The 14,034-nt window shown below is 50.8% G+C and overlaps 1 non-coding gene across 1 annotated transcript; it reads left to right on the top strand.

Annotated features, from left to right (window-relative positions):
• The first annotated feature begins 8,358 nt into the window (after window positions 1-8,358).
• TRNAK-CUU (transfer RNA lysine (anticodon CUU)) lies at window positions 8,359-8,431 on the top strand. The gene has a single exon. It is a non-coding gene; the product is annotated as a tRNA-Lys (tRNA).
• The last annotated feature ends 5,603 nt before the right edge of the window (window positions 8,432-14,034 follow it).

Below are 14,034 nucleotides of genomic sequence, written 5' to 3'. Positions count from 1 at the left end.
AGAGGAAAGGAAAAAAAATTTGAGCGTCCGAGTTCTAAGGTGTCCCAGGGCCATTTTAGTGGACCAGGCCCAAATCCAAAGAACAGGCCGCCATTTTGAGAGTCCTCTTGCAGCCGCCTGTCGCTGTAGCATCAAGAGCGGCCGAAACTCAGCTCAATGGCAACTGAAACGGTAAAGGGGCGCCCCACTACAGCAGACGAGCCTCCACCTAGGAAGGCCCATTCACGCCGCCTCCCCCCCCCCCCTTCGGGCACCCCACGCCGTTATTCGGAGCAGGATTGTAGGATGGCCACACCAGTACGGCAACTTGCTAGACACCACCTCGGTGCCTACCGAATCTCAGCGCCTTGTGGTGTCTTCTATTCAGAAAACATTGTTGTGCTGCCTTCGACCTATTCGCCGCAAGTGCGCACGCAACTCAGCTGCATAGCTTGCTAGACACCACCTCGGTGCTAACCGAATCTCAGCGCCTTGTGGTGTCTTCTATTCCGAAAATATTGTTGCGCTGCCTTTGGCCCCATTCGCACATCGGTCCGCTACTGACACCATCTCACAGGCCAACGGGGCGCCCCACGCCGACTTTCAGCATTGTAGGATGGCCACACCAGTGCGACAATTTACTAGACACCACCTCGGTGCCATCCGGATCTTGGCATCTCAGCGCCTTGTGGTGTCTTCTATTCAGAAAATATTGTTGCGCTGCCTTTGGCCCCATTCGCACATCGGTCCGCTACTGACGCCATCTCACAGGCCAACGGGGCGCCCCACGCCGACTTTCAGCATTGTAGGATGGCCACACCAGTGCAACTTACTAGACACCACCTGGGTGCCATCCGGATCTCGGCATCTCAGCGCCTTGTGGTGTCTTCTATTCAGAAAATATTGTTGCGCTGCCTTTGGCCCCATTCGCACATCGGTCCGCTACTGCCGCCATCTCACAGGCCAACGGGGCGCCCCACGCTGACTTTCAGCATTGTAGGATGGCCACACCAGTGCGACAACTTGCTGGACACCACCTCGGTGCCATCCGGATCTTGGCATCTCAGCGCCTTGTGGTGTCTTCTATTCAGAAAATATTGTTGCGCTGCCTTTGGCCCCATTCGCACATCGGTCCGCTACTGCCGCCATCTCACAGGCCAACGGGGCGCCCCACGCCGACTTTCAGCATTGTAGGATGGCCACACCAGTGCGACAACTTGCTGGACACCACCTCGGTGCCATCCGGATCTTGGCGCGTTGTGCTGCCTTCGGCCTATTCGCACATCGGTCCGCTACTGACGCCGCCTCACGTGCCAACGGATTTTCTACGCTTTTTATACCCTATGCCGCATAACAGGTCATGTGACTTGTTTATAAAACTTTTCATTGGTTCATTTTACTTTTGGTTTCCTAATGATGGAAGGCTTGATCATATGACCTAAAAATAACACTTTTCATTGGATGAAAACTATTTTTTTTTCCCAAACGATGAAAGCCCCACCTTGTTTCTGGATGTTTCAGACTGAAGCTGGGGTCAGCATGAAAGCACCACCATCTCGTGGCTCCGTCGTGGTCATTCCGCGAGCAATCATGGCAGCCGCTCCCCACCGGAAGCCTACAGGAGTCGGGGGCCCCCAAGACTTTTGTAGAATCCTCAAGGCGGAGGGGACGCTTTCGAGAATGGGGTCCAAGACCTAGCAGACAAGCGTCCGATTTCCAAGGTGTCCCAGGGCCATTTCAGTGGACCAGGCCCAAAAAGGAAAGAGCCTGCCGCCATTTTGAGAGTCCTGTGACAGCCGCCTATCGCTGCACCGCAAGAGTGGGAGCAACTCAGCTGAATTGCGGATTTTGACACAGTGGACCAAAAGCGGACGGAATGGCAACTGAAACGGTAAAGGGGCGCCCCACTACAGCAGACGAGGCTCCACCTGGGGAGGCCTGTTCAGGCCGCCTCCCCCCCCCCCGGGGCGCCCCACGCCGTTATTCGGAGGGCGGCAACTCAGCTGAATTGCGGATTTTGACACAGTGGACCAAAAGCGGACGGAATGGCAACTGAAACGGTAAAGGGGCGCCCCACTACAGCAGACGAGGCTCCACCTGGGGAGGCCCGTTCACGCCTCCTCCCCCCCCCCCCGGGGCGCCCCACGCCGTTATTCGGAGGGCGGCAACTTACTGGACATCACCTTGGTGCCATCGTTCTGCTGCCTTGGAACTATTCGCACAACAGACCGCTACTGATGACCCACCCCCCGCGACGCCCCACGCCGGATACCGAAATCAGTGCGGCACCCAGGCAACATCACCTGGGTGCCGTCCAGAAATCTGGACGTAATGCTGCCTTGGGACTATTCGCACAACCGACCGCTACTTCCTTCTTTTTCCCTAAAAATGTTTAAATGTTTTTACTGTTTTTGTTTTGTTGTATATATTTATAAGTTATTAAAGTTTTATAATCCTACTACTTTGTTGGAGTGCTATATATTTTTAATGTGACACATAATTGTAAAAACTTTGATGTACAAAGAGTCATCCCTGGAATCTTCCGCTTCAGGCTCGGTCCCCTCCCCAATCACAATACAGGATGGTTTTCAGATAGTAGGAACGCGTGTGGTGTGACAGATCTCATCGGGTGTGGGCCTTGATCTACTATAACTCCTTTGAAGAGGGGTAATTCTTTACAGCTGGTGCCATAAACTACATCTGCAGGGCTAGCTGATAGCCTGGGACCGGCCTGGACAATCGGACACAGAGGAAGAGGAGTGTCAGAGGGTGCGGTAGTGAATAGGGCGAAAGGGAGGTGTCGGGCGGGCACAGGGTGTGATTCTCAGGGAAGAGCAGCGCAGATGGGGGGAGGTTTATTGCCCATGCATAAGACAGAGAGCGGGGGTGACCAGTGCCTGGGGGAGATGCTTGCGAGGGTGGGGAGCCATGCTAAGGATCGACAGCGTGCAGAGAGTGGGTCTGGTCAAGTCATCTAAAATGGCTGCCGTGCACGACAAAAGTGTGGCATTTGAAAAAAGGCAAGATGGCGCAGACAATGTTTTTCAACACTTCCTGATTTCCTTCGAATCGAACGTTAACAGACGTTGGGGCATATTACCAAAGTTAAGCGATATTTACCCTAACGATGCTTAGCAACGAATTTTTTACCGCTAAGCATCGTCAGAAATTATCGCAGATAAACCTTGCTATTATCAAGGTTTATCGCAAATGCGATAAAAAACGGCCGCAATGCATTAATATCGCTGAAAAGTCAGCGATATTCATGCATTACCGAGCTAATGCTCTTAGCCATGTTATCCACCTCCCATTGGATAACATGGCTAAGAACTGCTCAGGGCAGGTGTTACTTTTTGGAGATATTCGCGCTTAGCGCGAATATCTCCAAAAGTTGGTAATAGGAGATAGCGATGTTAGCGACTGTTTCCAGTCGCTAACATCTTGGCATGCCCACTTTGCATGTCATTAGTGATAAATATCACTGACATGCAAAGTGGGGCCCAAGATGGTCGCTATCTCCTACTAGCGGTCGCTAACTGGTGTTAGCGACAGCTAGGTAATACGGAGATAATTTTATCTCCGCTTTCTTGGCTTTTAAAGCCAAAAAAGCGGAGATAAACCCCCTTGATAATATGCCCCGTTATCTCTCCCACACTACCGGTCCCCCTGGGCTTAAACGCCGAGATGGTAGGGACTGCATCCCGTGAAGATAGGCCGAGACGTCACTCAGCAGAAAAAAAAGTTAAAAAAAAGACTATAAACATACAATAAGTTAAAAGTCAATCATTCTTCATTCCTTGTAGTACGCTCCCCAGTCCGCTTCCCGTTACGCTAACCGGGCGCACCCCACCAAAAAAACGGTGCCCCGCGGAGCCCTTTTAAAGCCTCCACATCAAACCTATGGGGTCAGGGAGGATCTACTACGCCCCCTTATGGTCATTTGCCCCTTCGCTTTGGCCTCCTCTTGTCTCTCGATCCTACCGAGAGACAAGATGGCAGCCGCTACGGACTGTTTGGAATGTTTACAGACACCGGAGAACCAATCAGCTTCGCTTCACAAAGCTCCGTAACGCGAAAAGTACGCGAACTGGAGCGCTGCCCGTTCCGCTGTTACAGATATATATCTTTTTTTTAACGTTAATTTCTCAAAATCCACTGGAGCACATATATTGAGACCTAGCAAAGGCACATCGGGCTACCAGTCCCTACAATTTTGCCAAGTTTCGTGCAAATCCATTCAGCCGTTCGGGCTAAAAGTGAGGCCAACCGCCCTATGGAAAACTCAATGTTAAAAACACGTTTTGGGACCCCCCTTTTTTCTCGGCCCCCCCTTGACGAAACCCCCCCAAATTTTCAGGGGCTACTCAGAAACAAAATGTTCCATTTTCCTGAAAATTTCAGCCAATTCTGTCCACAAACGCCAAAGTTATTAGACATAGTATTTTTAAAAATCCCATAGAGAAAAAATCCTAACTATATATACTTACTGGCGACCGCTAGTAGGTAGTATATATATATATATATATATATATATATATATATATATATATATATATATATATATATATATATGGGTTTTGTGGTGTGAGGATAAGGAGCAACTGAGATAACAGAGATTTGAGTGAAAGAGAAAAAAAATAAAAAATAGTACCTCAATCACCGCAGCATCTATTGCAGGACAGCGATCAAGCTGAAGCAATCTGTACTTGGCTCATGCTTCAGCCAAAAGAAGAGGGACAATGCTGGTTTTGAGGTATGGGGGTAAGAAGCAACGGAGATTTGGGTGGAAGGTAGAAGACAAAAAATAAAAAATAGTACCTCAAGCGCAGCACCATGCATGGAAGGACAGCCATCAAGCTGAAGCAATCAGTACTTGGTCTTAGCTTCACCCAAAAGAAGCGGAACTGAAGCAGCTTGGGCTGCCCAATTAAAATGTAGCAAAGAAAAGTAATAATGAAGCCAACAAATGGTAAGTAATGGGTTGGCTGCAAGCCCCTTGATTGTATACAATATCTCTCACAAGTGAGAGCCAATGCAGCACATGCCCTGTCACAGGTGAGACCTGAAAATGACTACTAATGAATTGTTGAACAATGCAAGCTACCCAAAGATGTTGCTGGCAATCCACAGAGAAACGTGCAGAGTCCGATGTTTTTAAAGCCACCCTTCTTTTCTTATGTGTATTGTACAGTAAAAGCATATCCCTGGTAGGATGGATTTGCCCTCCTCTGGTACACCACAGTTTCAGATTGTGAGGTGCTGTTGTGCTGTTTTCTACAAGGAGACAGTGCGTCCCGAGCCTCCTAAGCTGAGAATGTGAAGCAGACACCGAGTACTGTGTTATGCGTTCTTCTGAAATGCACCTTTTCTCCCCGATCGCCCCTGCAGGGCTGCCATCTGAAGCGTAGAAATGTAGATATGGTAGCTTTAAAAATGAATAGCAGACACACTTAAGTACAAGAATAATGCTTCAATCGGTGCATTTTATAGAAAGGAGTCACCACATTTAAATCACTGATCCCAGCAGCCTCTGGATCGAATGTTTGAAATATTCAATCTAAGGTTTGTTCGAAATTCCCGCAGATGTAAATGTCAGCAGTAAAAGATTATGCTAATCGGTAAAGAGTTTTAGAAAGGGAAGCCTGGGATGACAATACTCATTATTTTAAATCTCTAAAACTGTAAATATGTGCTCAGAGAAAATCTGGTGGATTTTATTCTGAGAAAACAAATCAGGGTTGTGGGATGAGTAAAATGGACAACGAGAGGGTGGGGGTTGGGAGGGGAATGAAGCACATGGGGTGGGATGGGGAAGAAGGAATGTGGACAACAGGGGGTTGCGGCAGGAGGGGTGGAGCAGCTCAGACCGTGGAGCTGAGAGTGGAAGGGAGAAAACAAATAAAAGAAACATAGTACCTCAAGCACAGCGTGATCAGCAGAAGGTCCTTGGTCAATCCTCCAATCAAAAGAAGAAGTGAAGCCGGTACACTCTGCCCAATTAGGAGGCATCAGATCAGAGTGACAATGAAGAAAAGAATGGTAAGTAAGAGCGGGGCTTCTAACCCCTTGGTTGCATACAATATCTCTCACAAGCCAGAGCACATGCTCTATTGCAGGCGAGGCCTAAAAAGGAAAACTTGACATAGTATTGCCAACATTTGTTTACATGAGGTCTAGTAAAAATCTGGAACTGTCACACTAGACCAAACATCGGGCTGCTGACCATTCCAGCCATGTGTCCTCCTGTGGATCTTCCACTGGAGTGGGCACAGCAGCCTGGATGTGCTCCTTGGAAACTATGATTTCTGCTGATTTCTGATTTCTGACTTCTAAAGGGTTTGGTAAATCACCAAGCTGCAGGCATCTTAGTGTTTAAGGCTCAGAAGGGAAGGGTCCCACGTGCCACCTTAAACAGGAAGGGGGTGGAGATCCAGAATTAGAGCATGGGAGATAGCAGAAGAAGAAAGAGAGAGAGAGTTTGTGAGAGTGTGAGAAAGCGATAGTGTATGTGAGAGAGAGTATGTGAGAGAGAGAATAAAAGTGTGCAGAAAGAAAGGGGAAGAGGCAGAGAGAAACAGGACGAGAGAGACATTTGGGTCCTCTCAGGGATCAAGGGGCTTTTATGGTTGGGTCCTTCCTACTTCTGGGCCCGGTGTGCTGCATCAGCTGCACCACTGGTAGCCACCTTCACACACAGAGGGATCGTTCAGAGATTCTCTGTTATACACTAGTCGGGACGACTGACCTCATAAAAGTCTGAGAAAATGCAGGTAGAACAAAGAGACAAGCATTTGCAATGCAATAGATCTCCAGTTTCAAGATATTGACCTATGGGCATTGTAAATGACAAATCCATTTATTTATCTGTTTAAAAAACACCTGCAATAATAAAATGCATTGTCATTTACAATACTAATAGGTCAACGTTTCTAAAAATGCGAGATCTATTGCATTGTAAATGATAGTTGTTTAAAAGCAAACCATGCTGCGTGGTCCTTCACATTAATAGAGGTCACGCCCCTTTCTTTAGACGAGCAGTGTCTAAAGAAAGGTCTGCGGTACCTATTAAAGTGAAAGCGCGGTATTAGGTGCTTTTACCAAAAAAGCATTCGTTTGCCAAGTTGAAAAAATACATTTTTTGGGGTAAAAGCACCCAGTGAAAGCGCGCATGGCACGCTGAATTGAATGTTGCAGGAACGCATGTCATACCTAAAGTAAGAGAAGCTCATTGAAGAAAATAGTGCTTACAGACTAAATAATACCATGTACCACGTAACAACAGAAATAAAAGGGCCAGTCCTCATGGGAGGTTACAAATGAATACAAGGTGGTACTATTGAGGGACTAACAAGCCTATTTACGAATCAGAAGCCAGCATTTAGGAAGGGAAATGACACAAGCTAATGACAAATGTGGGAGGAGAGTGGGCGGGGCTTCAAGTGCATACTCCAATAGAGCAAGCATCTTAGAGCAGAGTATGCACTGTCCAGGCTCAACCTAAAAGCTGAGTGGTGAAAAAAGTGATTCTGTGTATGCAGAGTAACCCTGGGCGTAGTGGGCGTAGTGGGGCTCCGCGGAGCTACGCGGAGTGGGCGAGAAGCTACGCCCACTCCCGCACTCCGCGTAGCCCCACTACGCACCTCCCTCCCGCTCTCCTCTACATACATTATTTAAGCAAACTACCCTTAATAAAACAATTTTAAAGCACTTACCGTGTCCGGGGCTCGTCCGGGGCTCCCTCTTGGAATCGCGTCGTCATGGATACCAATGCGCATGCGCGGGCGGCCGCGCATGCGCATTTCTCCCGAGAAATGCGCATGCACGGGCAGCCGCGCATGCGCATTGGTATCTAGGAAGGGACGCTATTCCAAGAGGGAGCCCCGGACGAGCCCCGGACACGGTAAGTGCTTTAAAATGGTTTTATTAAGGGTAGTTTGCTTAAATAATGTATGTAGGGGAGGGTCGGAGGGAGGCGGGTGGCGGCCGACTCGGCTACGCACACGGAGTGGGCGTAGTGTTGCCGGCTACGCTGTCTACGCAAAATGCGTAGGAGGCAACACTACGCCTACTCCGTGGGCGTAGCCGATTCGGATGCCCAGGCTTAATGCAGAGTCAAACACGGAAAAACAGACGAGGACAGGAGGAAAGTACAAGCAGCCAAATCTCAGACCAGGTGTCACACGCTGAGTGACCTTTAGTGCTCTATGTGGGTCATTGGGATATGGATAAAAGGTAAACCTGACAACCAAGGGAAAGAGACAGCAGCAAGAATCTGCTGGGCAAATCAAGCAAATGTGCACTAAATCTCATCTTCAGAGCAGGTACATGACTCTGGTGAAAATTGACAAAGAGACATAGTTCTGCCAGTAAGAATCATCAGCCCGGCTAGCTCAGTCGGTAGAGCATGAGACTCTTAATCTCAGGGTCGTGGGTTCGAGCCCCACGTTGGGCGTGTATCATTTTAAATTTATTACATACATTTTGATAATTATTTCTTTTGATCGCAAGAGCTTTTTATTGATTTGTTTTTATATTTCATAATTTTCATATATTTCAATAATATACCCATAGCTCCTATCTTTAGTATACCACGGCATCACAAAACGGAGAATCTTAAATATGAGGATTCAGAAAAGTGAGGTCGCCGGGCGCATGGAACGCCTGGAGATAAAGCAGAGGGGATTCCCAGTGACCCCTTCAACCCTCGTCACCTCTGCTCGCTGAATCGCGGAAATGTAACTCTTCGTCTTTAGGGCACCGAAGCAAAATAGTTTTAAAAAATGCCTTAAACGAAGAATGAAAAGTAAACCTCGCACACTTCTAGGAGAGTGGAGGAGGCAAAGTCGATGAAAGGAACGTAAAAACATTTAGTAGGAAACAAATTGCTCTTTTAATTGGATAGTGCCTGCACTTCTCAGCACTGCTCCGGTGCTTTTAATAGGAGAGTACAGCACTTCTCAGCACCACTCAAGTGCTTTTAATTGGATAGTAATAGCACTTCGCAGCACTGCTCTAGCGCTTTTAATGAGAATGCAGCACTTCTCAGCACTGCTCTGGTGCTTTGAATTGGATAGTATCAGCACTTCTCAGCACTGCTCCGGTGCTTTTAATAGGAGAGTACAGCACTTCTCAGCACCACTCAAGTGCTTTTAATTGGATAGTATCAGCGCTTCCCAGCACTGCTCTAATGACTTTAATTGCATAGTACTAGCACTTCTCAGCACTGCTCCAGTGACTTTAATATGAGAGTACTAGCACACCTCAGTAGCCGACAGGTACTCTGGGAGAATGAGTACTTTGACAGGCTGCCCCGGGACACCAAAGGTGGCTACCTGCGAGGGCGGCCATCCTTAGTGCCATAGGATGGCACGGACCCTAAGCGGTCTAGTTGTTGGCTGACTAGGTGGTCAGCCAGTGGTTAAGCTAGGATTCCCCCCACGCGTGAGGTAATTTCCTGTCCTGGGGGAGAGGGGGGGAGGGCTATATAGCCCGGGGGCGAGGGTCTGGCGTCCTCTTTTGTTCCTGCGCAGCGGCGTGTAGACCCTCGCCCCCCACCTGGAGAATCCCGCAGCGCGGACCCGGACTGCCCGGCGTTCTTTTGTTAAGGTGAGTCCTTGTGCGATGCTCGTGGGATGAAAAGGGGAGGGCTCAGGGGGGGGTGCGGGGGGGTGAGAGCTGGGCGCGCTTACAGCATCTCACTTTGCGGAGGAAAGTTTTGTGCAGATTCATGCCTTAGTTTCACCTGCGATTCAGAAAAGGGGGTGGTGATGAACAGAGTGTCTTGGGCGCTACTGATGTTACGAAGTTTGTGTGGCGGGCGTCGGTCCAGATTGATTTCTTTGGTTCCACTAGCTGCGTGTTTGGGCGCTATCTTTGGTCCCGGGGTAAGAGGGGTAAGCGCTTCGAGGGGGGTCGGTAGGTGCCCCCGCGGGGGGCCTCGCGCTCTCGGGTGGTGGTCCTGGCTTTCGGCCCGCTCTGCGGGGGGGGGGCCGAGTAGATTGGAGTTGTGCTTGGGGGGGCGCACGTTAGGGGGGGGGGCTCCTTCGCTGCGCCAGTGAGTGGCGGGCCATCCCCGTGGAGCGGACTGGACGGCGCCTCGGGCAGCGATTTCCCAGCTTAGGCTGGGCAGTGGGGGGCTGCTTTTGTTCTTTCCCAAGTTGTTGGGTGTCCTGGGGTGTAGCGCTTCGCCCGCTCCTCTCACCTTGGGGACGGAGACGGGGCGGGCGGGTCTCGGAATGCGGCGGGCTGGAATGCAGCCTGCTGCGGGGGGGGGGGGGGCGGGGGGGGGCGGCAGGAGGGCTGGCGGGAATGTGGTTTCGGGCCCTCAGGGAAGGGGGGGGAGTCGGGTCAGGTATGGGCCTGCCAGGGGGCACGTGGGGTGGCCGCTCGCGCCTGCACCTTCGGGCTGGGCGGGTGGGGGGGGGCGGAATTTTGGAATGCGGCCTGCGGGGCGGGCTTGTGGTGGGCGAGAGTGCGACTAGCTGAGAAGGCGCTTTCACTCCGCGTCACGGGAAGTAAGCGCTAGATAAATGAAATTGCAAGACATTATAATAAATGTTTCGATTTGTGTTTAGAGACAAGAAGCTCTGAGAAATGTTACATAATGAAATAATGCTCTACTGTACCAAAATTAAACGATCTTTGACGATCTTTGATGCACGTTTGACATTCTTAGATATTAATGAGTGCCGCAATCACCTCGGTTCTGCCATTCATTCAGGGATGGGATTAGCAAGGGAGCGGGTATTATGGGTGCTGTAGTTGGGGCAGGCAAGAGTAGGCGCAACGTGTATTGGGGTTGGGGGGGCCACTTACATGTTGTTTTGTCTTTATGCAGGGTTGCTTCACGGATGGAGGAGTCACAGCTCACGCAGGGGGTTCCGCAGGGGGGTGGGGGGGCCACTCACATGTTGTTTTGCCTTTATGCAGGATTGCTTCACGGATGGAGGAGTCACAGCTCACGCAGGGAATTGCGCAGGTGGTGGGGGGCGTTATTAAAGGGGCAGGTTTGGTACGCACCTTCGGGGTAGGGACTGCAAAAGGTTTAGGCAAGGTTTAGGATTAATGTCGGGGGGTCAGCTGGGCTAAGGGGCGGGGGGGCAGGGGGCATCTCATCATGTGTTTAATTTTTCAGACAAATTAAAGGCAAAGGGTCTCGGGACTGTCAACAGGGACGGCATAGGTAAAAGGTGGCTTACTGTGGTCAGGAAGTCACATGTAAAAGGAAATAAAAAGAATTTTGGAGGCACGTTCCTAATTTGGGTTTTCTCTTGCAGAAAGGAGTGGTGGAGCAATATAAGCTCGGGTGGACCTGTGGACCGGATTGGGAGCAGCAGTACAAGCGTTGAGTTGTCTGGTCTGGAGTTCGCTCGCACGCGCATAGTTGCCGCAGTCGCCGCACTCAAAGTAAGTAAGAAGGGCTGGGTCGGGATCGGTGCTGGACCCGTGTAGGGGAGCCCATATCACCCCAGCGCAGAGGACGTTGCTCATTGTCTTATCCTCCTATCCTCAGATTTTGAACGGATCGTCGAGCATGGAAAGCCAGGGATCCCCAGCGCTATTCACTCAGATGTCGCAGGTGGAAGACTCGCTGCCTGATGCGAGCCAAGCACCGCAATGGGCGGCCTTCATGCGGATGGCCAAGAGGAAGGGTTTAGCCTGGGTCGAGGGGCTCTTGAAGGAGGCGGAGGAGGATGATTCTGGGGTCATCTGCGAGGCTCCATTGTCCGAGGTTGAATCGCAAGAGGCGGGGCCAACTAGATTTTCCAAACGGGCTAAGAAACAAACATCCAAAGAGTTCCCGCCTGACCCTCCAGCAGCCAAGAGCAGAGCTGTGATCGCACAAACAGAGCCTCCGCCCAAACACGCGTTGCCTGGTGCGTTACCGGGCGTCTCATCAGGAAAAAGCAGGGCGGTGTCCGCACAAATTGAGCCCCCGCCAAGAAACTCTTTGCCGGGTGTGGCACAGGCCGCTTCTAAAGAACTTGTCCCAGTTCAGCCCGTGTATGCCACTCGGGAGGATCTTGCAAGACAGTCTGATTCCCTTAAAGAATTTATGAGGGAGCTCATTGGAGCCATGGTACCACCAACACAGACTGACAAGACTGCAGGTACCCCGGAGGACAACAGTGGGGGGGCAAAGGCGGCGGCCTCTGTGTGGGGCACTCAGCCGGCGGCGGCATTGCCTTCTGCGACGTCGCTCGTACAAGTGACTAACACCCCTGCTGCGGTGGCGAGCTCTTCCAATTACCAACAGTGGCCCGAAAAAAACATAGAAAATTGGCTAGATGCATTTGCAATTTTCCAGGCGGTGATATTGGAGAAATATCCTGAACAGGCGCAGGCGCTAGTCCAGTACAGTACCTTGATACGAAAGGAGGCTGCGCGTTGGGGTGGTCAAGGTTGGGTGTCTTATGACTTGGAATTTAGGCGAAGGATGTCCTTGTGTCCAGAGATGAGATGGGACCAGAAAGAGGTTCAGTTGTGGCTAGACCATATGGGCTCCAACCTGCTTCGTAATGGGGGGGGCGTAGACAAGAAGCAGGGAGGCAGGTACTCGAACAACGCCTCGCAGCGGAGCGAGCAGCAGCAGGACAGACAGTCCTTTCGGGGTGGTTACAGGAATAGAGGGGGTAACAAAGGCTTCTTTAAGAGATCATCCCCGGGTATTTGTCGATCCTTCAACGCCGGTTATTGCGCCTGGGCGAAGTCTTGAAAGTTTGAACATTCATGCAACAAGTGTGGAGGCTCTCATGCAGCAGGATCGTGCACCGCTCAGCAAGGGGGCGCTCCCAAGCCTACAAAGGAGGCAAGTAGCAAGCAATAACGCCAGCGCGCCGCCTCTTCACTCCAACCCCTCCCCCGAGTTAATTCTGGATGAATGTGCACGCAGTTCAGCAGGGGCGTGCAAGGGACCCTCGCCTGTGATGTTGAACAAATTGTTGCCCCTCTTGCAGGAATATCCGCTCGCGCGTGACAGGCTCCTGTTGCTGGCGGGATTTAGCGAGGGTTTCAGGATACCATATGTGGGTTGTGAGGCCCCCAGAGAAGCTGAGAATTTGAGATCCGCTAGGGATTTGCCTTTAGTGGTGAGATCCAAAGTGGAGAAGGAGAGATTGCTGGGGAGAGTAGCGGGGCCTTTTGCAAGTCCACCGTTGAAAGACTTTGTGGTGTCGCCACTCGGGGTGGTCCCTAAGAAGGAGCCAGGGGCGTTCAGGTTGATTCACAATCTTTCTCATCCTGAAGGAGCATCAGTTAACCATGGGTTGGAGGAAGGGTCTTGCTCCGTCTCTTACTGCTCACTGGATGTGGCCTTGGATGTAGTCAGGAGAGCAGGTGTGGGGGCGTGGTTGGCGAAAGCAGACATAGAGTCAGCCTTTAGGTTGTTGCCGGTGCACCCCAGCAGTCAACACCTGCTAGGTTTCAAGTTAGATGGAATGTACTACTATGATCGATGCATGCCGATGGGGTGCTCAGTGTCGTGCGCATACTTCGAAGCATTCAGCAGCTTCCTGCAGTGGGCGTTACAATCTCGATACGGAATAAAAGGGGTGTCACACTACCTGGATGACTTCCTTTTTGTAGGGACTCAAGGGTCTAGGGAGTGCAGCGAGGCTTTGCAGAAATTTGAGGAACTCACCACTAATTTGGGGGTTCCCTTAGCTCCTGGTAAAACAGTGGGGCCTGCGCAGGTGTTGACTTTTCTAGGGATTGAGATTGACACGGTGAAGGGGGAGTGTAGGTTACCAGCGGACAAGGTTCGGGACCTGGAACAGTCCATTGTTTTGGCTCTGGGTCAGGACAAAGTGACGCTAAGTTCCTTGCAAGGGCTGCTGGGGAAACTTTACTTTGCTGCCAGAATCATCCCGGCGGGTAGGGTCTTCGCGCGCAGGCTGGCTAGGGCATGCGCGAAGGGCAGTAAGAGTTATCATTTGGTGAGACTTAGTAAGGGCATGAAGGAGGATCTCAGGATGTGGGCAATATTTCTCGCTGATTTCAACGGCTCTGTGGTGTGGAGGGCGCCGTGGGCAGGGTCGCCGGAACTGGCCATGTTCA

This window comes from Lissotriton helveticus, chromosome 12 (genome assembly GCF_964261635.1).
Source record: "Lissotriton helveticus chromosome 12, aLisHel1.1, whole genome shotgun sequence".
Taxonomy (NCBI): Eukaryota; Metazoa; Chordata; class Amphibia; order Caudata; family Salamandridae; genus Lissotriton; species Lissotriton helveticus.
This window is presented reverse-complemented; position numbering and strand designations above follow the sequence as displayed.